The sequence below is a fragment of the Apium graveolens genome, chromosome 11, assembly GCF_009905375.1.
Source record: "Apium graveolens cultivar Ventura chromosome 11, ASM990537v1, whole genome shotgun sequence".
Taxonomy (NCBI): domain Eukaryota; kingdom Viridiplantae; phylum Streptophyta; class Magnoliopsida; order Apiales; family Apiaceae; genus Apium; species Apium graveolens.
This window is the reverse complement of record NC_133657.1, coordinates 137880716-137905784: the sequence shown is the minus strand read 5'-3', so window position 1 is coordinate 137905784 and position 25069 is coordinate 137880716. Positions and strand designations below refer to the sequence as shown.

General features: G+C 37.6%; 1 non-coding gene across 1 annotated transcript; it reads right to left on the bottom strand.

Moving 5' to 3' along the window:
- Positions 1 to 23032: 23032 nt before the first annotated feature.
- LOC141699118 (small nucleolar RNA R71) lies at positions 23033 to 23138 on the bottom strand. The gene has a single exon (XR_012565604.1). It is a non-coding gene; the product is annotated as a small nucleolar RNA R71 (small nucleolar RNA).
- Positions 23139 to 25069: the final 1931 nt, after the last annotated feature.

Below are 25069 nucleotides of genomic sequence, written 5' to 3'. Positions count from 1 at the left end.
CTTATGTTCGAGCTCAGGTAGAATAAGTAATAATAGTTGTGTGAGGACTCGGTATTTGTAATCAGATGTAATAGTTGGTAGTGTTGGGCTGTTCCAAACCCTAAACTGTAAGATCTTGGATTTTGGTTGTGTATTCTTCATTAAAAAGATGTAATAGCTATATTTATTTCGCTATTTAAGTTGGGGGTGTGACAGGTTTTTGGTATCAGAGCTACGGTTTAGAGTCCCTGGACAGCCCAAATAGGTTATAGGATTTGTGTGTAGGTTATAGATATTATGCGAGAGAGTAGGTTAAGTAAATTATTATTAATACTCCTCTTATTGGTTGTCAGCAAAGGGCGCATTCCTCGTCATCCTCTGGGTCGGACGACACTATTGCTTTCTCCGTGTATGCTGAGTTGAGGCGCGAGTTCGACATGCTTCAGGGCAAGTACGACCGACTGATAGACCGACTGAAGAACGTGTATCCGGACAGCCGAAACTACGAAGGGAAGCCCAAGGAGCAGATGACTGCGAGACTTGAGACCTTGGTTCAGTACGTCAACACTAAGCTTGAGGAGATGCCAGCGCACCGGGACCGTACCAGCCAGTATGTCATTCAGATGGTGGCGGATGAGCTCCAGAGCATTGTGAAGACGCTTCGAGAGGAAAAGACTACCAAGCCCCGTTCAGATGGAGTGGAGCCTTAGTTCTTTCCATTTACCTTTCATGTTGTTGTACTATCAGACTCTATGGAATCCCCAGTTGTTTCCGTCTTTCCTTTAAATAAGCCTGTTATTCCTAGAATCAGACTATGTCCCAATCCTATGTACTGTGACCTTTAAAATTTCAATAATTATGTGCTATTGTTCCATTTGCTCTCAACTGTTATTTTATGTTTTTATCATCATATCTGCTTAATTTGGAAACTTGACCCCATATGTAAACAAGAATGCCATGCGATACCCTCGAATCATTTTATCATTCATATCTGTTTTGACACAACTCTTATTTCAGGATCATGCCTCCCAAAAAGAAGAACCCAACAACCACCTTCACCACAGACCCAAATATTCTTCGACTACTGGAAACCTTGCAACAGCAAACCAATGCTATAGCTCAACAACAACTAACTCTTCAACAACGAATTGAAAACCAAGATAACCGTGAGCCACACCAACCACCTGAACCACCAGTACCACCTAGATAAATTGTCACTTTCAAAGCTTTTCAGAATGTGAATCCACCTGTATTTCATGATACCACTGATCCAGTGATAGCAAACACATGGATCAAGGAGATGGAAAGGGCTTTTGAGTTGGTACAGTTAGGAGACGATCAGAAGACGCCGTATGCCACTTACTTCTTGAAGGGAGAAGTCATCTATTGGTGGGAATCAGTAAAAGCTATGGAAGTCACTCAGCAGGTTTCTTGGGAGAGATTTAAAAAGTTATTTCTGGACAAGTATTACCCTAAGTACATGCAGAATCAGATGGAGCTAAAATTTCTTGAGTTGAAGCAAGGGAACATGACTGTATTGGAGTATGAGAAGAAGTTCACTGAGTTGTCAAGGTTTGTGACAAAGTATACCAGCACTGAGGAGCAAAAAGCAAAGAAATTTCAGCAAGGATTGGAGCCTTGGATCAGAGATAGGGTGGCTATGTTTGAGCTTGAAACTTATGCGGGAATAGTACAGAAAGCTGCTCTGATTGAGAATAATGGGATGCAGTCAAGGAAAGAGAGGGATAACAAGAAGAGGAAGGTTCCATTTTATGGAGAAAAGTCTGAAGCTGGAAGTTCGCAAGATCGGAATGTAAAGAGGATTGGTTTCCAGAAGGGCGGAAATTTTCAAAGGAAGGGAAATTTGGGCAAAAGGCAAGAATCAAAAGGGAACAATCAGGCAAGCCAAGGGCAAGTTGGAGAAAACAGGTTCCAGAGGCCAGAATGCAAGCACTGTGGAAGAAGGCACCCCGGAGTATGCAATAAGCTGAGTATGACCTGTTATAGGTGCAATCAGAAGGGACATTTGGCAAACGAGTGCAAGATGCCGAAGCCAGGAGTTACGTGTTACAAGTGTGGGAAGACTGGACACATGGCTAGGGAGTGTAAGGCAACAGGACCAGTCAGAGCTCTGATGAACGTGGCAAGTACCAGTGCAAGCGTGCCAGCTGAGGTATTGGCATTACCTCCACCACCCGCACCAACCCCGCAAGCAACAGCAAGGACATTTGATCTAAAGATGAAAGATGTTGTTCAGAATTCTGAGGTGATAGCAGGTACACTTTTACTCAATAATGTCAAAGCTAAAGTATTGATTGATTTGGGAGCAACAAGATCTTTCATATCAGAATCTTTTGTTGATAAGCTCCAATGTGATAAAACGGTTATGAGTGAGGTAGTAAATGTGGTAATTGCGAACCAAGAGAAGATTCATGTGAATCAATTTTGTCCAAAATGTGAGATTGATATTTCGGGATATAAGTTCTCAGCCGACTTGATACTCTTCAAGCTGGGAGAGTTTGATATAATTTTAGGAATGGATTGGTTAGGAGAGAATAACGCTCAGATAAATTGTAAGACCAAGAGAGTGTATTTAAAGACGAAGAGTGGAGAGAAGGTAGTATTTAAGGGGCAGAGGCAAGAGCAACTATTTTTTACAATTATTCAGGCTAAGAAGTTACTTAGAAAAGGTTGTGAGTCATTCCTAGCATATGTAGTGGATTCAGAGAGAGGCAGCCCCAGCATGGAAGATAATCCTGTAGTTAATGAGTTCCCCGATGTGTTTCCCGACGAACTACCAGGCTTACCACCAGATCGACAAATTGAGTTCGAGATCAACCTTGCTCCAGGCACGGAACCAGTTTCAAAGGCTCTGTATAGGATGGCACCAGCAGAAATGAAAGAGTTGACGAGCCAGCTACAAGAATTATTGGATAAGGGAGTGATACGACCAAGTACGTTGCCATGGGGAGCACCTGTTCTCTTTGTGAAGAAGAAAGATGGGAGTATGCGTCTATGCATAGATTACCGGGAGTTGAATAAAGTAACGATCAAGAACCGCTACCCGCTACCAAGGATAGATGACCTTTTTGATCAGTTAAAGGGAGCAAAATGCTCTTCGAAGATTGATTTGAGATCGGGATACCATCAATTAAAGATCAAGGAAGAAGATATTCCCAAGACCGCATTTAGGACCAGATATGGGCATTATGAATTCCTAGTAATGCCGTTTGGATTGACCAACGCTCTGGCCGCATTTATGGATCTGATGAATCGAGTATTTAAGAAGTATTTGGATAAATTTGTCGTGGTATTTATTGATGACATCCTTATTTATTCTAAGTCGGAAGAAGAACATAAGCAGCACATCTGGATAGCATTGGAGATACTCCGACAAGAAAAGTTGTATGCCAAGTTTACCAAATGTGAGTTTTGGTTAAAGGAAGTTCAATTTTTGGGGCATGTTATTGGAAATGAGGGAGTTAAAGTGGATCCGGCGAAGATTGAGGCAGTTATGAGTTGGGAGAGGCCAAAGACTCCTACGGAAGTGTGAAGTTTTCTAGGATTGGCCGGATACTATAGAAGATTCGTCAAGGATTTCTCGAAGATCGCCACGCCATTGACCAAGTTAACCAGAAAGAATCAAAAGTTTGAATGGAGTGCAGAATGTGAAAATAGCTTTCAAGAGTTAAAACAGAAGTTGGTAACAGCTCCGGTGTTGGTACTTCCAGATGATCAAGGGAATTTTGTAATATTCAGCGACGCTTCACATAAGGGTTTGGGTTGTGTGTTGATGCAACACAGTAAGGTAATAGCATATGCGTCAAGACAGTTGAAGCCGCACGAGTTAAAGTATCCGACGCATGACTTGGAACTAGCCGCCATAGTGTTCGCACTCAAGATTTGGAGACACTATCTCTATGGAGAGAAGTGTGAAATCTACACGGATCACAAGAGTTTAAAGTATATTTTTACTCAGAAAGAGCTCAATATGAGGCAGAGGAGATGGCTGGAATTGATCAAGGACTATGACTGTTCGATAAATTACCATCCTGGAAAGGCGAACGTAGTGGCCGATGCGCTGAGTCGGAAGGAGAGATTGAATATGATGATAACATCAAAAGAGTTATCTGAAGAAATCGGAAAATTGGAATTGGAACTTTGTGCTTATGGGAAAGTCAAAGAAGTTTGTCGTGCAATGACCTTCCAGCCAACACTAATGGAAAAGATAAAGAAGTGTCAAGAGGAAGTAATGGAAAAAGAGAAAAATCAGTTATCTGGAGAAGAGATTAATACTAAAAGGGATGAGCAAGGAATACTAAGGTTTTCATCCAGAATATGGATTCCTCATGTACCTGAATTAAAGAATAAGATCCTCCATGAAGCCCACCATTCAAAATTTTCAATCCACCCGGGAAGCACCAAGATGTATCAAGACTTAAAGAAGAACTTTTGGTGGCCAAATATGAAGCGAGACGTGGCAGAATGGGTTGCGAAGTGCTATACTTGTCAGAAAGTAAAGGCAGAACATCAACGACCAAGCGGATTAATTCAGCCCCTGAAGATTCCAGAATGGAAATGGGAAAATATCGCTATGGACTTTATAGTAGGACTACCGCGAACAAAATCCGGACATGACGCAATATGAGTTATAATTGATCGTCTTACGAAGTCGGCGCATTTCCTTCCAATAAATGAGAAGTCGTCACTGGACAAGTTGGTTCATCTGTATGTGCACGAAATCGTATTAAGGCATGGAGTACCCGTATCAATAGTTTCAGACAGAGATCCCCGATTTAACTCGAGATTCTGGAAGCAATTCCAGGAATGTCTTGGCACGAAGTTGAATATGAGCACGGCGTATCACCCGCAGACTGATGGTCAGAGCGAAAGGACGATTCAAACAATCGAAGACATGTTGCGCAGTTGTGCAATCGATTTTGCAGGAAGTTGGGACGACCACCTGCCATTGATTGAATTCTCATATAACAACAGCTATCATTCCAGTATCGGCATGCCACCATATGAAGCTTTGTATGGGCGAAAATGTAGATCACCAACAAGTTGGGATGAAGTAGGAGAAGGAAGAATTCTCGGCTCAGAATTGGTACAATAGTTGCATGACTCAGTCAAGTTAATTCAGAAAAGGTTGCTTGCTGCTCAAGATAGACAGAGGAAGTATGCGGATCCAGTGCGTAAGGATGTTGAATTCCAAATTGGCGAAGCTGTGTTGCTAAAGGTGTCACCTAGGAAAGGATTGATGAGATATGGCGAGAAAGGAAAGTTAGCACCTAGATACATAGGTCCTTTTGAGATTTTGAGTCAAGTAGGAAAGGTGGCCTACGAGTTGGCCTTACCACCTCAGTATCGGCATGTGCATAATGTGTTCCATGTGTCGTTACTTAAGAAATATAATCCTGACACTAGCCATGTGATAGAATATGAACCCGTAGAAATTCAGGCAGACCTGTCATTTGTGGAGCAACCGGTTAAAATACTCGACTGGCAAGTAAAGAGTCTTAGAAATAAGTCAGCAAAGTTAGTAAAAGTACTTTGGAGGAACCCTAAGGTCGAAGAGTCGACTTGGGAGTTAGAGTCTGATATGCGTTCCCGGTATCCTCATCTGTTCTCTTAGATTCTGGGGACAGAATCCCTTAAGGGGGAGAGGATGTTACGACCGGCATTTTATGTAATATTATTTGTGAATTTGGTATAATATTAAGTCAAATGAAAATATATTCAATGATTGTACGATTGTGTGAGTGAAAATTTCTGCATTATAAATTTGCTTTGGGTAGTATATGATTTTTCAAAGCAAGAGTTTATTTAATTTCTTTATTTTTGATTTATAAGGAATATTCTAAGCTTTGGAAAAATCTTCTTTTAAAAGGCATTTTGTTCACAAATTTTGAAAATGATTTTATAAAGTCTCTAAAAATCCAAGTTATTTTATGGTATAAATTTTATAATTTTTGAACTTGTATTTTATTTTATAAAAATAAATCTTTACAAATTTTATTTGTTATAATTATCAAATTACATAAGAGACCATGCATGCAAATCATCTTTCTATTCTCTCAAAGGGAAAATAAGACTTTTCCAACCCCACTAACTCATTTGATTATTACCAAATTACTACCTTAGCCTTGCATGCAAAATGGCCTAACTTTAGCCAAGGGACATTTTTGTAAGTTCTCACTTCCACTCATTATTTGTCAACCAAATAGCATAAAACAAACAAATCAAAGTGGAGAGAAGTCATTCATCATTTCACACTCCAACACACCACAAAAATTTCTCTCTTCTTCCCCCCTCCCACATTGCTCTCGGCCGAAGGCCAATTCCCCACCCTCCCTTTCATTTTTCAATTCATTCTTCACCTTCCCAAGTGTAAATCTTTTACCTACATTCATATTACATACTTTCCAAGTATTTTGTGACTTGGAAGTTGAAGTTCCATGGATGCATGTGTAGTTCTTATGTGATCTCCAAGGAGAAACTCTTGATTCTTGTGAATTCAAGAGCTCTCTATGAGATATATTATATATATGTGCTAACTAAGTGTTTTATGGAGATATCATGCTTTAAAATCCTTTGCATGCTACTGAAATCTCATTATAAATTTATGTTTAGCCATGCATGCTAGTTTTAAGACATTAAAATGATGATCAACCATGTTTTGCATGCTATTCTTTTCGAAATCATGTTGTTATCTATAAAATTCGAAATAGATGTGCTTAAATAGATTGTTTCCATGATGAATTTCTTATTAATACTTAAAAGGAGTTATATTTCATAATTATTAAGGATAAGTATTAGGTGCAAGTCGATTTTGCAAGCATTTACAACTTTATGCCTAGCCGAAATCTTGTTATGTGCTTTCCATGAGTTGCATGTTAAATATTTAGTTGCATGTTGTTGTTTTTAGGCATGGATGATCTCACCCAATGTTATTTTGAGAATAAAGGAGTTAGTTCAGTAGAATACCATGTATAAGTCTTTGTTTAAGTTTTGAGTTGTTAGATAGGTTTGTCAAGTCAAAGCCTTGGAAAAATGAGAGTTATAGTTTCTGCAGAAAAATCAGTTTAGTACCCTGAGGTTTAGAGTGAGTTTTGACCATGTCATTGATGTGCACTTTGAGGCCCAAGCTACCATAAGTTAGTATGGGGAGTATATAATAGGTTTTAGGAGTTGGTTGGAGGTTTGCATGTCATTTGGTTAGGTGCACAAGTAGAATAACAAAATCTGTCCAGCAGGGGGCAGTTTTGTTACAACTTAGAAATAGGGAGATTTGGCCATGTCATGGGTAGGCCCTCATTAGGCCCAATTGGGCCTTAGTTAGAGGGTATGTCAGAGAAGTTTTTACAACCATAGTTCATAGGATATGAGCTAGAACCATGTGTCACAAGTTAATTCAAGTCAGGGCATTTTCTGCCCAGAAAAACAGGGGAACCTTGGACTTTTAGCTTAGGCCCAAGAAGGCCCAAGCCAGGCCTTTGAGCCACATCAAGCTTATGAGATGCCCTTAGGTCAGGAGAGTCTTGTGTAAAAATTTTGAAGAAAAACTTGTAGTTTAAGAGTGTCTAATGCACTCAAGAAACCTTAGTTACCATTCTGAAATTTGCACGAGTGAGCACTTTCACTTATCACATAGCTTTAGAACACTTAGAAGTGAGTATTAGGTCGACCACCATAGTTGTAAGATAGTATAAGGTCAGTAGAGCAAAAGGCACAAGTGAGGGTCAATAGGTTTTGGATAATTTAGGAAAGGCACATTGAGTTAGGAAGCCCAAATTTGAAGACTTTGTTTAGTTAGTGACCAAGTGACTTAAGTGGTGAGTCGAGATCATCCAAGCCTAGTGTGGCATTATGGTGTATATGATGTTATTTGGTATTAATATACGATATGTGATTATGTGGCTACGTGTGTACATTTGAAAATATAATGGTGGATATGAATTAAGTGCGTATAGGCCTAAGTGCCATCCATGTTTAATTTCGGGTTGTAAATAGGTTAAGATGGTAAGAATATATTATAATGAGGATTATTATTATTTATGTAGGATCTCGAGACGAGGGAAAACTTGCCATAAAAGTCGAGTGAAGCTCCGGTTGTTGCTCCTACCAGTCAGACCAGACCAGTCTATCTCAAGGCAAGTGATTCAACTTGACCTTCGTATTTACTGTAAACAGTTCATATATATCGATGCAATTATCCTGAGTCATTTTGATATATTTAAATCAAGCGTATCTTTTGTTTATCTTTGAGTTACATAGAGATGCCATGAACCCTCGAGTATGTATTGCAAGTAGTTCAAAAGTCTTTCATGATAGTTTAATGCCATGATAAAATAGAGATTTGTTATAATACTTTATTGATCCTTTTGATTATCATGCTATTGATCCCTGTGAAATCTTGATATTGCACCCTGATGCTTTGATTCAACTCTTGAAATAACCTCGATAGAAACTTTATCTTGATACCTAAAAGCCAATCATTTCTTAAATTCATTCATGATTGTTTGATAACCCTATCCTTACCCTAAAGCTTGATACCCTGTTATATCTTGAGCTGATGATCACTTTCTTTATATTTTAACACCTCTATCCTATTGGAACCAGTGATGCTTATCTTCTTGATGTTCTAATACCTATACCTTGTCTACAACCATTGCTTTAAGCCTAGTTTGGCATTACTCTTTCATATTATCCAATAGCCTTGCTCAATTTCCTTGTCAAAGTTCTTGTTTATGGAAACCTCTCAATTACCCTAATATAGTAAAGTCTAGTGGATCATGGCCCTGAGATTTAGTGTCATATTTCCAGTGTTTCAAGTTGATCTATAATCCCTTGATAAAAATGATTACAGTCGAAAGAGATTTTGTCATAAATTGGCATCAGTTTTTAAAATGATTAAAATGTGGATTTTTCAGTCCCAAAGGGGGATAAATATTTTCTTTGAATGGTGGATCTGGACTGAGACGCGAGTCCTTTCCACACTTATATTAGGCTTAAAAGTTGCCTAGGGATTCCCAATAATGTTTTAGAACCCAGCGAGGTTCGGGATTACTTCGCGGCTGATCACCGGCTGTAATCCGTAGCGTAATAAAATGATTTTGATTAAGAATGATTTTAAAATTTGTTTTGATGCAAGCAAAATGATGCCAACTCACATAAGTTTTATCTCTCGTTATCATTGATTATGTCTTTCCATTGTCATTCCTAAAGGTATATCTCGATTTATGTTTTGCGTTGTACTATTAGCACTTGTTGAGCTTTTGGCTCACTTCTTGCTTTACCCTTATATTACAGCTAGCAGCTATGGTTAGATTCAAGCAGACTGCCCGTAAGACCTGTGATGCTGATGCTTATGTTCGAGCTCAGGTAGAATAAGTAATAATAGTTGTGTGAGGACTCGGTATTTGTAATCAGATGTAATAGTTGGTAGTGTTGGGCTGTTCCAAACCCTAAACTGTAAGATCTTGGATTTTGGTTGTGTATTCTTCATTAAAAAGATGTAATAGCTATATTTATTTCGCTATTTAAGTTGGGGGTGTGACAGTACAACATTCAAGGACAAAGCATATAGACATCAAATACCACTTCATAAGGGAACATGTAATGAATGGTACTGTGGAACTACATTTTGTTCCAAGTGAGAAGCTGCTTGCAGATATCTTTACCAAGCCACTGGATGAATCCACCTTTTCAAGGTTGGTAAGTGAGTTAGGTACGCTAAATTATTCTTAAATCTATATGAGTTAATTTGCAAGTTGAAAAGCAGCCAGAAATTTAATTAATTTTTCAGTCAAGGATGAAATTTTGGCTAAGTCAAAATTTACACCTCGACGGATGATCTTTATCCATCAAGTTTGATCATCCGTCAGAATACTATTTGCTAATAAAATTCAATTATTTTTCTGGAATATTTTATGACTCGACGGATAACCGTTTATCCTCATCCGTCGAATTGTCTTAATCTTAGCCGTTAATTTCTTGAACATTATCCATCGAGTATACTTACAGTTTGTAAGCATAACACGACGGATAATGGGTGGAATTTTTACAGTTTATTTTTAAACGACTATTTTAGGCAATTTCTATTGGTTACTTTATTTTACTTTATTATTTTTAATAGTTATTTTTGAGATAGTATAAAAGCTTATTTCATTTCAATCGCTTTTCTTTTATCATTCTCAATTCAACTCCTCAAATTTCATTCTCTCTTAAAGCACTTACTCTCTTTTTCTTCAAGCTCTTATTCACTAACAATTGCACATGTTGTAAAGATTATGTCTCAAACTGGGTTCATTTATGAGAAGAACAATTTCACCACATTAGTAAACAAGGGTATTCAGCAATCTGGTGATTATCACAATATGATGGACTTTGTGAAGAATTGCAAGCTCAGCTATGCCATGCTGGAATCACCCACAATCTTCTGTGAAGTTGTTGAAGAGATTTGGACCACTGCTACCTACAACTCAACAGATAAGACAATCACACTCACCATTAAAGGTAAAGAGTTCTATATCAATAGTGATATTATAAAAGCATATTTCAAGATTCCTGATAATACTGTGATCTCACCACACACTGACACTGATATAATCAATATGCTTAATTCCATGAACTATGCTCTTTCTACTTCTAAGTTAAGTGACATTAGGAGAATGGGTCTTACGAAAGAATGGAGTTTTATGTGTGATGTTGTGACAAAGGTCTTTTCAGGAAAAATCAGTAATTTTGATTCAGTCAATATATCCATGCTTAACATGTTCTACATGCTAGTTACAGATAAATTCTATGATTTCAGTGACCTTATCTTGTTTGAGTTAGGCTTTAAATTAGGAGAGTTAAATACAAGAGGTAAAAATGTATACTATTCTAGATTCTTTATGATGTTAGATAACCACCTCTGTGAAGAGATTATGCTTGAGAACCCAAACAAAAAATTAGATTGTTGGGTTCAAGAGAGAAGGCTCATTGCAGATTTGAACAGGGTCAATCATCACAAGGATGTGCCATTGTTCTATTTTCCTGTAATGTAAGCACCTCAGGTAAGTGAGGTAAGTTCATCTATCCCTACCACTATTCCAAACCTGCAATTATTTCAAAATCCAAATCTAAGAAAGCCCCCTCTGGTATCTCTCAAAAGATGCCAGTTGCAAAATCCACTAAAACCAAAGAGGGGAGTGTAAAGGAGGGCAGGATAGGCGAGGGAAGGGGTGAACATAAAAGAAACCCTAAGGATAAGGATGGAGAGTTGAGTGGATCTCATCCTAGCCACACTGCAGTTTCCCAACAAATTGCAGTGCTTAAAAAGGATAAAATCTCATTTCTAACTGCATCCTCCCAAAAGGATGTAGTTATTGAACAAAGCTCTCAACCAAGAGCACATGCCAAGAGGGTTAGGGACACAAGCTCACCCCAAACTTATGCCAGAAAGAAGAAGTCTAAAACCCTTGGGGATGTACAAGGTACACACACTGTGCAAACTGGTGCAAAAGACACAGTCACTGCACCTTCACAAATTCAGTTTGATGTGGCTCCAATAAATGTGGAGTCACAGCCAAAATCCCTAGTCATAGAAGCACCTCAAACACTAAACTCACCAACAAATTCTCTGGATGCGGATATGATAAACACATCAATTCCTGATTCCCCTTCTTTAACTCTGTTGGGGAAGCCAAAATCTAGTGCAAGTGAGCATCATCTTTTAGATAATTTGTTGGCTCACTTGCCAATTCTTTCAGGAACTATTGTATCATCTGTGCCCAAAATATCTTCAATCAGCACATAGTCAACAATAGTTTCTTTTTCTAGTTCATTCATTTCTACTTTCTTGATGGATATTGCTCATCCGTCGAGTATTGATTGTATCCCGGCCGATAAGCTTAACACCAGTGATCCGTCGGATAGCAAAACCACTCACTCGATGGATATCACTCATCCATCGAGTATCTCTACACAACTTCAAACTTCATTTATTTCAAGTGCAGAAGATTTAGTGGTTGCACAGTCACTTTTAGGATTGAGAGAGAAGAGTGTTTTGAGTGAGAGTCTGGGTTGCTCCCAGGAAAAAGGAGAGGAAATGAGTGAAACTATGCAATCCATTTCTTCAGGATTGGCAAAAGAGAGTGAGTGGAGTCCCACCTTAGATGGTGAAGGAGAGGGTGTGAGGGTGGGGAGCCAGGGTGAGACCCTGATGCAACAAAAGAGAGAAAATGAGAGAAATGTAGGTACTGGAGCTATAAGGATGGATGTCATTGCTAGTGAGTTAATGAATGTCCAGGATGCAGACAGGGAGGGATTATCTAAGCATCCTAAAGCTGTTATAGATTCCACCTCTCTTGATGCTGAGGCATTTACTCACCCTGTTCCAGCTTATCAACTTCTAGCTGAACAGGGCAATTACAATGCAGAAAGGATGCTCAATCTGGTGTATACCACTCAGTCTATGCTAAGAGCCAAGGATGCCATCACAACTTTGCCTTCTACAGCTGGTGATGTGGACTATGAAACTGGTGGTTCAGCTGATTTTTTTGGTGATGGGAGTGGGGATAGTGAAGATGAGGCAATGGACATAGGGGGAGAAGTAGGTTTAAGTTCAAGATCTGGTATGCCATCATGGGCATTTTCAAAGCACTGTGATGAGCACTACTTCAAGATAACCCTGATCCAACTAATCAATCAGACAAATACGGCTCTTCAAACCACTACTAATGCCAGCACCAAGAATCTCCTTCAGGAACATCTAGCCTCCCTGCAACTTCAACAAATCCAGGGCTTCCAACATGCTAGGGATGTAAACACCATGAAGGGTGATATTGAGGAGATGAAGAAGGCCATTTCAGACAAGATAGATTCTAAACTTTCAGAAGCTACAATGCTTGACATCAAGAGGCAATTAAGGAAAAATCCTGATCTTGCAACCAAGATAGATGCCTTGGACACAAGAATGTCAGCCATGGAAGCATCTTTAACAGCCATTCATCTTCATCAAGCCCAACAGACAAATCTACTTCAAAAATTGGTGGCTGCTCAAACCTCCTCATCTACTCAACTTGATGATAACAAAAAGGGGGAGAAATGACCAAGTAAGTGGGAGAGGCTTCAGATTCAGATCAGCAAAGTAATTGTGCCTTTAATTACTATCTCAAAGCCACCAGTTACAGAGAGTATAGATCTGATCAATGCAGCAGTAGCCAACATGAGAGCAACTAATAAGGAAAAGTTGAGTTTAGTCAACTGGGAGAAGATTGATGAGGAAATACAAAAGAAGTTTGAACTTGTCAAGGAGCCAGTTAAGTCAGCCATCCATCACTCTCAAGTCAAGCAAATTAGTTTAAATGAGATGAGCATGAACTATCTGGAAAGGGGACAGCCATCCTGCATCAAATCTCCAAAGGCTGAAACAATTCTGAAACCAAGGGTAAACTACTCAAAATTTGCATTGAAGAACCCTTTGGATACTGTGTATGAGACACCTAAGCCTGATGAAAAGAAGCTTCTGCCAAGATCAATTGCTTTCTACAAAGATCCAGCTGATTCAGCTTTAAAAAGGAGAATTGCTAAAATTTTCAGGAATGGGAAAGAAATTTGTGTGGTGGCTGGACATCCTCAATTTGCTCAAGCAAATAGAGAAGAAAAGGATAGATTGAAGCAGGAAAAGAAGCAAGCTGCTCTAGATGATAAAAAGACTAAACAAAAGAAAGAGCAAATTGCTATCTTGGCCAAGCTACATGCTGTAAATTCATCACAACAAATTCCTTCTCAGCCATCTGAAGTTAGTGAATCAAAGAAGCAAGTTGGACAACAGAAGAAATCTCCAAGAATCAAGGAATTGGCTAAAAGAACTAAAAGGAAACTGGACATTGTTGATAAGGAATTGGAGAATCAGTTTCCCAAGGAATCCACTTCAACTACAACTCAAGCATCAAAACCCTCTGTGGTATTTGAAGATATCAAAGTGGTGGATCCTTACAGGAACATCCATGGTGAACCTATAGTGCCTAAGAATAAACCAGTAGAATGGGAGAACATACCAATTCCTGACTTCTATTTGCCAATCCTTAACAAGCCAAAGAGAACAAAGTCAAGAGCAGTCAAGAAAGTGAAGCTGTCACCTCTCAAATCCAAATCAGTAGTCAAAGCTCAATCCAAAGTCAATAAGGGAGATTACATGTACTTGAGTGACATCAAATAATTTTCTGATCTAAATCTCTATCTAGATGAACTAGATGAAGTGAGAGGAATTGATGCATACAGAAACCTACCTGAAAAGTTAGTGTTCAAGTACAAAAGAGGAAAGGAGATTCAGTGGCCACTTCACAAGATCCTTCAAGAAAGCTAAGCTGTACTAATTAAAGTTTATTCATCCTTCAAGATGAACTTTAGGTTCAATATTACTGCAAGAAGATTGGTACTGAAGAAGATTGAAGAGTTAAGGAGTGTTAGAGCTAAAGATGCACTCCCAAAGACTCTAATCATCCCTTACACAGGGAGAAGAGTGCATCTATGGCCCTACTGGCTGATGGAGTTCATGGATGACAAAGGAGTGAGAATATTTTTCAGATTAGAAGACCAATTGAGCATCTCCCGCAATGAGACTCTTTTGGAAATGCAAGGAAAGTTAAATCTCTCAGAATCTGATGAACTGGAATTCCACAGGCAGCTCCAAAATCAGATTGAGGAAAACAACAGAAAGCTTGGAAAGAGATCCAGACCTTCAAGAAACTAGATAAATCTGCTCAGGCTAGAGGAGCATCTTAAAAATGACTGTGAGCAAAACTTTGTACATTTTGTTAATTGAAGCACTTTTCAGTAATATCTACTTTCTTTTAAGGTTATATTTTTAGGGTGTTTTGTTATCGTCAAGTATCTCTTAATTTATGGCTACAATTCCAGTAGACATAAAGTGGGGGAGATTGTTGTGTATATGTTGTATACTTGATGATTTCATGAACAAAACACCTTGGTAGATTTTACTTAGTGAAATTATGTAGCACTCGACGGATAAGGTTCATAGTCCCAACGGATGACTCAATATAGTCCCGACAGATGATGACTTATTATCCATTGAGTGAGTAGCTTATGTAACAATAAGTCTGTAGCACATTTCAGCATACACATTGTTTATAATCTGTAGTAGTATTTAAGTCATGTTGACTTTAATTAGATATGCAGAATAAGTTGATTAATTGTATATAGATGATGTCTTGTAATTCTACATAAGTGAAATGAAGTCAAGTGCCTGATTGCGACCCGATGGATAAACAACAATGAACTTGACGGATGATCAACAACCCGACGGATGATCAATAACTCGATGAATGATCAATAACTCGACGGATGATCATGAACCCGATGGATAAAGAATTTAAATATCTGTTGACAGTGACAATACAGTCACATGCGTCAAGTGGATGCAAATGGAATGTGGTAGTCTATTCAACTGGGTTTTCGAGAACAAAGAAGCATTGCCATTTCCATGCTATTATGAAGATATTCAAAGATGCCGGAATAGAGTAATGAATTAGCATTGTAATAGACTAGATAGTTTTTGTTTTATTATCCTGTCTCATTACTTTGTAATCTTGGTGATATATAAACCAAGAAGTAGCAACTAAGGAATAATCTGAGAGACAAGCATAGAAATATTTGTAAGCAGAATTCTTAGCATTTCTCTGCATTCTAAGTTGTTCAATTATTGTAAGCAGCTGTGAGCATTTTGCACACAGGGTTCTCTCGATATATATTATATATCTCTGGTGGAATCATTCAAATCCACTAGAAAGTTTTTAAAGACCTTTTGTTTTTAATTACTTGTGTTTTGATTCATTTAAGTAACTATTCCGCATTGTGCTAATGAATTCAAACTTATATATATTCGAGTTAGAACATTTTTTATTTCAAGAAAAAGTTTCAAGAATTCCATTCAACCCCCTTCTATAATTCTTGTCATATTGTTAAGGGACTAACAAGATTTATCAAATTACATAAGGTCAAAGGATCATAAGGATAGCAAGAAATATAAACAGGGTATATGTACTTGAAACAAATGAACTGATATCAGGGTTTATCAACAGGGTTTAATAATAATATTAAGGAGATCATTTACTCCATCAATGCATATCATCAACAATTCTCTATGATCAATTCACAATAACAGGGCAGAGTTGCCTCACAAAGCTTTCCTTTTTCACGGGATTTGAGATACTGCCACCTAAGACCTCTTTTCCTTTCCTAGCCTAAATGCCTTCGCTTTCCAATCTACAATACATAACAAACCCCAATTAGAAATCTTATCAACTCCTGATATTTCTCAGAACGTCTAACTTTCCACCCCAATCACATTATCTTCTTTTCTTATTATACTTATACCATATATATCGCATAATAGGTAATCACCTTTATACATTCTATACCTTCGACTATTCATTCACTTTACACATAACAAGTAATCACTTAGTCACATAATCAAACATGATTTATCTTTATTCAGACCTCATTATAACATATCGTTTATATTCCTTATACATATCTATAATTTCTTTTGAAAATCGAGCATGAAGTATTCGTAAATACATTAACCCTTTTTCTCAACAGCTATCAACAACAATCAACCACAATCAATCACAGTTAATCACTTCCTAGCACTTAACTTTTAACACGTAACATGCAACTCAACTTTATACGATACCAACTAACGACTTAGCATATCGAATCAAAACTATATTATGAGACTCGAATCCTTATTTCCTCTAAAGCTGAATACAATTCTTAGTGATCAACTTTAACAATAGAAATCACATCTCACACATGCAAATCTAACTTATCATATATTCACCTCATATATCGTAAAATCACATATTTACACCCGAGTTATTTTAAAAACTCAAATCCATCAACCCAATAAAATGATACTTCGATATTTAAATTCTTAATTACATTCGACTAATCATGTATTAACTACATAATGATTTGAACTAACATGCATAAGATCGAATCGAAAAACCAAGTTCAAACATATAATTCAACTTTATAAAATCAAAACTCAAAGCTAATACTTCGAGAATTCATACCAATCTGATATGCACAAGCTAATTTAGCTTCAATATAGTTTATAGGACTCAGACGAGCATCATAGTCCACCGCGGCTCACCGGAGATCATCACCGGCGGAAGCACTACACCATATATGGCCTGTACTAACACTTTTTTTGGTGTTACAAGAAAAAATGTTACCTTAAATCATTAAAATTTGATCTGAGGTAACATCTATTTTTAGCATTGCGATAGAGGTTAGCCGATGTTACAACAGACATAAACAAATTGCTATTGTAACATAAAAAAAGTGTTAGGATTGATATTGAAATATATGTTACCATAGAAGTGAAAAATTTGAGCGGCTGATGGTTGGCGGTCAAATTTAGACCAATGTTTTGGGCGGTCAAAAACAAAATAAAACCCGCTCAATTATCTCTTTTTTCCAAAACCTAAATATAAAATAATAAATTAGACAAAGCTCTCTCCTACATCAAAACTCCCTCGTCGAGAAAAACACAAACACCACACACAAAACATAAAGCTAATCGAAAAGATCCAAAGCTTAGAGTTTTAGGGTTTTATGCTTAGAGTCTTCTCAATTGGGTTTGAGTAATTGTGAGCTTGGAGCAAATTAGGTTTCTACTAGTAAGGGCCTTGGAAAAATTGGGGCTTTCTTCTCAATCGGGTTTAGGACTTGTAATTAGGGTTTTATTCTCTATTGATCGATCTTGTAAATTGGGGTTTCCTTCTTGTTCGATCCAACATTTAGTCGGTTATGCTCTTATTTTCTTCTCTATTTTTTTTACTAAATGTCTATTTTTTTCTTGTAATCGGGTTTGATTTCTGTGATTTATTTCTTCACTTATCTTCTTGTATGCTTTTATTTTTGTTTTATTAACATTTAATTCTCATGTTTAAGGGTAGTAATTCTTTCAAATGGGTTTCTTATTATGATGTTAAGCAATGTAAGAAACTTCTTTCGGATGTGTGAGGCGATTTTCGTAACTTACTTTTTGTATCATAATCTCTGTGTCCACATGTTTTAATGGCAGACTAGAAGTACGAGCTCAAGTAGTATATCATCTACTCAGGTACTTTCTTGCTTTTTGATTTTTATTTTTGCTAGATTATGCCATGTTAGATAATGTCAAGCCTTGCATTATATTTTTGCGAAAAATGGAGATATAATGTTTAGGGAATACAATTGTATTTTGGACATCATTTATCTTTAGTTAACATTCGTGACTATGTTTATTGGATTCGTTTGAATGCTCTTATTTTTGGTGTTTGAGCTTTGGATTCGTTGATTGCGTGACTCCATTTCTTGTCTAGAAAACTATCGAATGCTTATTGTTGCATAGTTCAGTCATTATAATAATTTTCTTATTAGGTTAATATTCTACATATTAGTGTCTCTAGCTATCCGTTATATGAGGCTTAAATATATATTATAAAAGACAATCACTTGAAACTCTTTTCATCTTGACAATCACTTGAAACTCTCTCTAGCGAGTCATCAGCTGCAGCATTGACAGGAGACTGTGATAAATCATCTTATTGGGCTTCTACCTTATTGTCCCTTAATGTACGAAGTACCTTAATATCTTTTACAATTTTCCCCTCTAAAGTCTACTTATATCTGAATCTGCTAAATATTGCATATTTTGCTTGTTGTTTCCTTGTGTAGTTTATGACTTACTGTGTAACAACATTTCTGACTTCCTTTTGTTTGCTGGAGGACTCATATACCTTGAATTTCCACCTTTGGTTCTTCGTCTTGGAAATGGATCAACACACAGACAAACAAGGGGCAACTTCGATGCCTTTGAAAAGGAATGACTGCGCATTATGATTGTTTCCCAAATGTTTTTTCTCTTAATTATTGTCAGTAAGCCTTTAACGCTGTACTTTTCTCAGTCAGAGGGAAAATGGAGACATTACTAAAGCCAGTACCTGATTTTGTGCTCATAATTGAGCAGTAGGTTGCCTGTGGAGCTGGGGCAGGAGTTGATGTCTCCTTCTTGGCCTACCCAACTGAATTGATCAAGTACAGGTCGGTGATGTATCTTCTATTTATAAAGTTTTTACTTATTCACATACAAGGTTTGACCATGTGACGACATATCCACATCTAGACTTTCTATGTACAGTGCTTTTAAGACTTTCTATGTACAGTGCTTTTAAGACTTTCTATGTACATTGCTTTTAAGTCTTTCTGTGTATAGTATTTTTAAGAATCTTTACCTATCTAAGCAGGGACAATTTGACAATCCTCTGTTTTTTAATATGTATATAAAATTTACTTATCTGTAGGTCAAGAGTAAAACTAATCTATTGAAAGGGTATTGTTTTTATGTCATAAATGATTGGCTTCTTTACAAGTATGACAAACCATCTTTAGTAATTTAGATTTTCTTTGATCCTTCTTATAGTATGATGAATCAAAAGCAATCATAAAAAGACGGAACCTGAAATATGATCTAATCATTAACTTCCCCTCTACTTCCCCTGATCTCATGTGTAAGGTTTTGATTGTTCCTATTTATTAATTTAATTATTTAATTTAAATTTCTGGTTTATAAAAGCAGATGATATTGGAAGTGACACATTCACGTATAGTATATATATCAGAGCCCATAGGAACAAGAACTTGAACCTAGCTTGTTAGTGGCTATATGCAATAATGACTAGAAATGTTATGGTTCAAATAACTGTTGGCGTAGCTGAAATGTGATTATTATTTCCAGTTTTTTTAAGTTTATGTAGTGGTTTAATCAATCTTATGCTGGCACAATGAGTCAATGACGAGTACTTCCGTTTGCATCAGGATGAGGATGTCTATTCTTTTTTGAGCCAGAGCTTCCTTCTGAATCCATCATAGGTCTTCCTAGAGCGAAGATAAATAATTCCTTAAAGTTGCGTGTGGAGAAAAGACCTGCATCAAAATTTCAAAACAGCAAAGGTAGCTCAAAATCATTACAGAACAGAAGTCAACGACATCCCTCAAACCCAGAAAGAGAGAATATGAACAACAGTACTAATAGTGCCCAGCCAAATGGGAAGCGATAGTCATCAGAAAAGGTATCATAGAGTGTGCTTGATCTCAAAGGAGAAAGTTACTTCTCCTGTACAGTTGGCCATAGTTAATCTAAAGAGTCTGAATGTCTGGATACATACTTTAACATGCAATTAATGTATTGACGGATTATGTTTGATCTTGATACTCACGTAGACATTTTATTGTGGAGAGCTTCTCTCAAGGAGGAAGGACGTGTATAACATCCAGGGTGTATCCAACAAAAGCCATTTACAATAATGCTAAGGTTTTCTTGTTTAATATATTGCTTAGTTTTGACATTTTTAATGTTTTAACCGCGATATTTCATTTAACCAACTCAAATTTACAAACCTAAAACTTTCAAAATTACAGGTTTTATTTTTCTCACTGATGGATGATTAGTTGCTTAATGTCATTTATGAACGCCTCGTGTCATCTTTAAGAACCCAGGATACCTACATACGTTCTGTTTCTATTCTTACCATTGGAGGACATGGGCTGCTTTTTTTATTCAAGCTACCTGGCATAGATGCAAGTGATGATCAATATAAAATATCTATTTAAGCAAGCTTCTGGGAACTTGATGTTATTAACTAGTTTTGGGAACTTGATGTTAGAACTTTCTTTATTTAGTTCATTTAGAACGGTGATAAGACAATGGCTTTTGGATAAATTTAGAACTTTGTTTATTTTGATTGAGTTGGATCTTTGTATTTGTATTAGTGAGTTTGAATTTCAATAGCATTTTTTAGTTTGATTATGTATTTAATTTTTATGTTGGTAAAAACATGAAACATTGTTACAATAAATATAAAAGTGTTAAAAATGATTGTTACTGTTGAGTGGCATTTATGACACTTTATTATACTCTAATAAGCTTTGAATTGATGCATTTGTACTCAAGTTGTTAAGTGTTTTAATGTGTTTTCTGGTGTTTTTACATTTCAGGCACTATTCAGGTAATCATGTGAATTAACATTGTTTGGGTGCTAATTTGGTGTCCAGGTGGTGTTAGAATAAAAGCTCGTGGAAAGCCGGCTCGAGGCAGCAAGATTTAAGAAGAAATCTGATTTTTTCCCAGAAGGATGGCGCGCCCGCGCTGTGATAGCGCGCGGCCACGCCGGGGTCCCAGAAATGCAGCGCACCCGCGCCGTGATAGCGCGCGCCCGCGCCGAGGCCGAATTTCAGAATCCTGTTTCTACTACAATTCTAAAAGGGAAGGCTTCCAGATTGTTGAGGGCTGCTATATAAATAACTTTAGGTCGTTTTTAATATATATCAAGTCAGAGACGGACCAGAGAGCAAGGAGAAGACAGCAAGAGACCTTTAGCACAATTCAACAAAGGCGAAGATGATCTAGTTTATTCTTGTGAATTTTTGTTTTGAGTTGTAATTTGGATGCTTGTTTCTTGTTTTGCTGAACCTATACTCTTGTTTGTACTTGGTTTTATTTATTCGTATAAAGACTATGTTTGCTATATCATGTTTTCATCGGAACCCACGTTGATGATGAGTCCGATTATGGGTTAATCGTTATCGTGGGGTTCTAGCAGATTTATTTATGGATTTCTTTAGTTAAATTATTGGATGCCTTAGTATGTGGTGATTGTATGATATCCTAGTATTGGTTATGCGTATTCGTCTTATGAGCATCGCGAACTTATAAGATAGTGTGTTAATTCTTAATGAAGTGAAAGTGAATTTAAGGATTTAGAACTTGCCATGCTAGCATAGGTTCATGTATTTGTTATGCATGATTCGTAGGTAATTTTAACCATCTTACTTGCCCTATGTAATCAAGATAGATAACTTGTGCTTAAACCGTTATGTTATCAAATTCTATATACATATAGGGTCTCAATATAATTGGTGACTATTCAGCTTCTATCTCTTTTGTGGATGTCTGGTAGAATGGTACTCGTGCTACGAGAGTTGGCGTTTATCAGTTTCGTGTTATCTGATTAGTGTCATCACCATTGCATGCTAAGGTTAAGAATAATAAAGCTATTGAATGAAGTTAGAATTCCATATTTGTCATATATATCAATCAGTCAATCTTATTTTCGTAGTTATAATTGTTAGCATAATTCTTAGTTATAAACAATCTTAAATTGTTATAGTCTTAACATTGGATAATAACCATACATTGTTGCTTAGGTGCATACATTGAATAGTTAACCAATATAGTCTCTGTGGGAACGAACTAGAAAAGATTCTATACTACTTGTGAACTCATATACTTGTGTGTATTATTAGCGCGTGTTTAGCGACTAACAAGTTTTTGGCGCCGTTGCCGGGGACTACAATGTTAATTTATAGTTTATGTGCTTTCCATCAATGGTTGTTAAAGTTCACTGACTCGTACATTGTTACTTATTTGTTCCTTGTCTGGTTTCAGGTACTCTCCCGAGGGTGTATGCATACGCGTTCGCGTACTCGTAAGAGAACACTAGATAAAGCCGAGGAAGAACTTGTGGTAGTTCGTAGGGAAGTTTCTAAGGAAGAAAAGAAGTTAGAGGAAGAAGATAAAGTTGAAGAGCCAATTGTAGTAGCTATGGGTGATCAAGCAGAAAATCCGAAGGCTTTGATGGACTATTCTAAGCCTAAGATTAATGACATTCAGTCTAGCATCATCAGACCAGCCATCAGGGCTAACACTTTTAAGATTAAGTCGAGCACAATCCAGATGATATAAAACTCAGTTCAGTTTGGGGGTTCTCCTACTGAAGACCCCAACATGCACTTCAAGGATTTTATCGAGATCTGCGACACTTTCAAATTCAACGATGTGACTGAGGATGCTATTAAGCTATGACTTTTCCCATTCTCTCTGAGGGAAAAAGCTAAGTTCTAGTTACATTCTCTACCAGCAGGGTCTATCACCACTTGGGAAGATCTTGATCAAAAGTTTCTCACTAAATTCTTCCCCATGGCGAAGACTGCAGCAATCAGGAATGCTCTTACTCAGTTTGCTTAACAAACTGATAATCTCTATGTGAGGCTTGGGATTGATATAAGGAGATGCTAAGGAAGTGCCCACATTATGACATGCCTGATTGGATAATTATTAACTGCTTCTACAATGGATTGGGTGCTACTTCTAGACCCATGCTTGATGCAGCATCAGGAGGAGCCCTGTGGGCTAAGAGCTATGATGAAGCTTATGAACTTATTGAACTGATGGCTGCTAATGAGTACCCGAATCCTTCCCAGAGACTGACTCAGGGAAAAGTAGCAGGAATTCTGGAGTTGGACGCAGCAACTGCTATCGCTGACCAACTTAAGGCTTTGACAATGAAGGTGGACACTTTGGCAAATTATGGAGTTAATCAAATCACTAGTGTCTATGAGCTTTGTGCTGGTGCCCATGAGACTGATCAGTGTGCAATTTCTAGCGAATCAGCTCAGTTCGTGAGCAACTTCCAATGATCGCAGCAACCTGTGCCAGCCACCTATCATCTTAACAACCACAATCATCCTAATTTCAGTTGGAGCAATGCTCAGAATGCGGTTCAACAGCCTTATCAGCAGTATCCAGCTAAGCAGTACAACCCCCTGGTTTTTAGCAACCACAGTATGCACCAAGACAACAACTCCAGCTACAACAAGCTAATGAAAAATCTGAATTAGAGGAGTTGAAGATTATGTGCAAGAGTCAAGCTGTTTCTATCAAGATCTTGGAAAATCAGATTGGGAAAATTGCCAATGCCTTGCTAAATCATCAACCTGGTACATTTCCTAGTGACACAAAAGTTCCAGGAAAGAAGGAAGCTAAGGAGCAGGTAAAGGCAATCACCTTGAGGTCTGGGAAGGTTGCGAATCCCGAACAAACTCAAGAGTTGACGGGAGAAGCTGGTGCTGAGAAAGAAGTAAAGCAGCAGGATGAAGAAGTGGAACTAAGGAAGGCTGCTATTGAGAACACTCCGCCTGAGGGTAATACAGGGGAGAAACTGATCTATCCTCCACCGCCTTTTCCAAAGCGGCTGCAGAAGAAAAATCTGTACAAGCAATTTGAGAAATTTCTGGAGGTGTTCAAGAAACTTCATATCAACATACCTTTCACTGAGGCTCTCGAGCAGATGCCTAGTTATGCAAGGTTTATGAAAGGTATTCTCTCTCGGAAAGTGAAGCTAGATGATTTAGAGACTGTCGCTCTCACGGAGGAATGTTGTGCTGTGCTGTAGCAGAAGTTGCCTTCAAAGCTTAAAGATCCAGGAAGCTTTACTATTCCTTGTACTATTGGAAAAGTGTCTTTTGACAGATGCTTATGTGACTTGAGAGCTAGCATCAATCTAATGCCTTAGTCAATCTTCAAGCAGTTGGATCTACCTGAACCTAAACCGACGTATATGACTTTGCAGTTGGCCGACCGTTCTATTACATATCCATGAGGTATTGTGGAGGATGTCTTGGTCAAGGTTGATAAACTCATCTTTCCTGCTGATTTTGTAATTCTTGATTTCAAGGAAGATAAGAAGATTCCCATAATCTTGGGAAGACCTTTCTTGACAACTGGCCGAACCTTGGTCGATGTATAGAAGGGTGAGCTTATAATGCGAGTTCTGGATCAAGATGTTACTTTTAATGTATTCAATGCTATGAAATTTCTTACTGATAATGAGGAGTGCTTAAAAGTGGAGTTGGTCGATTCGGTGGTCACATCGGAACTTGATCAATTGTTAAGGTCTGATGCCTTAGAAAAAGCCTTATTGGGGAATTCAGATAGTGAAAATGATGAAGGTGAAGAACAATTGCAATATTTGAATGCTTCTCCCTGGAAGAGGAAGATTGATATGCCTTTTGAAACTCTTAGAATGGAGGAATTGAACAAAGCTCCTAAACGCCTCAAGCCTTCTATTGAGGAAGCCCCCTCTCTTGAGCTTAAGCCTTTACCTGAGCATTTGAGTGATGAGAAAAAGCTTTTAAGGATTCTGAGAGAGTTCAAGTCGGCAATTGGATGGACTATAGCAGATATCAAGGG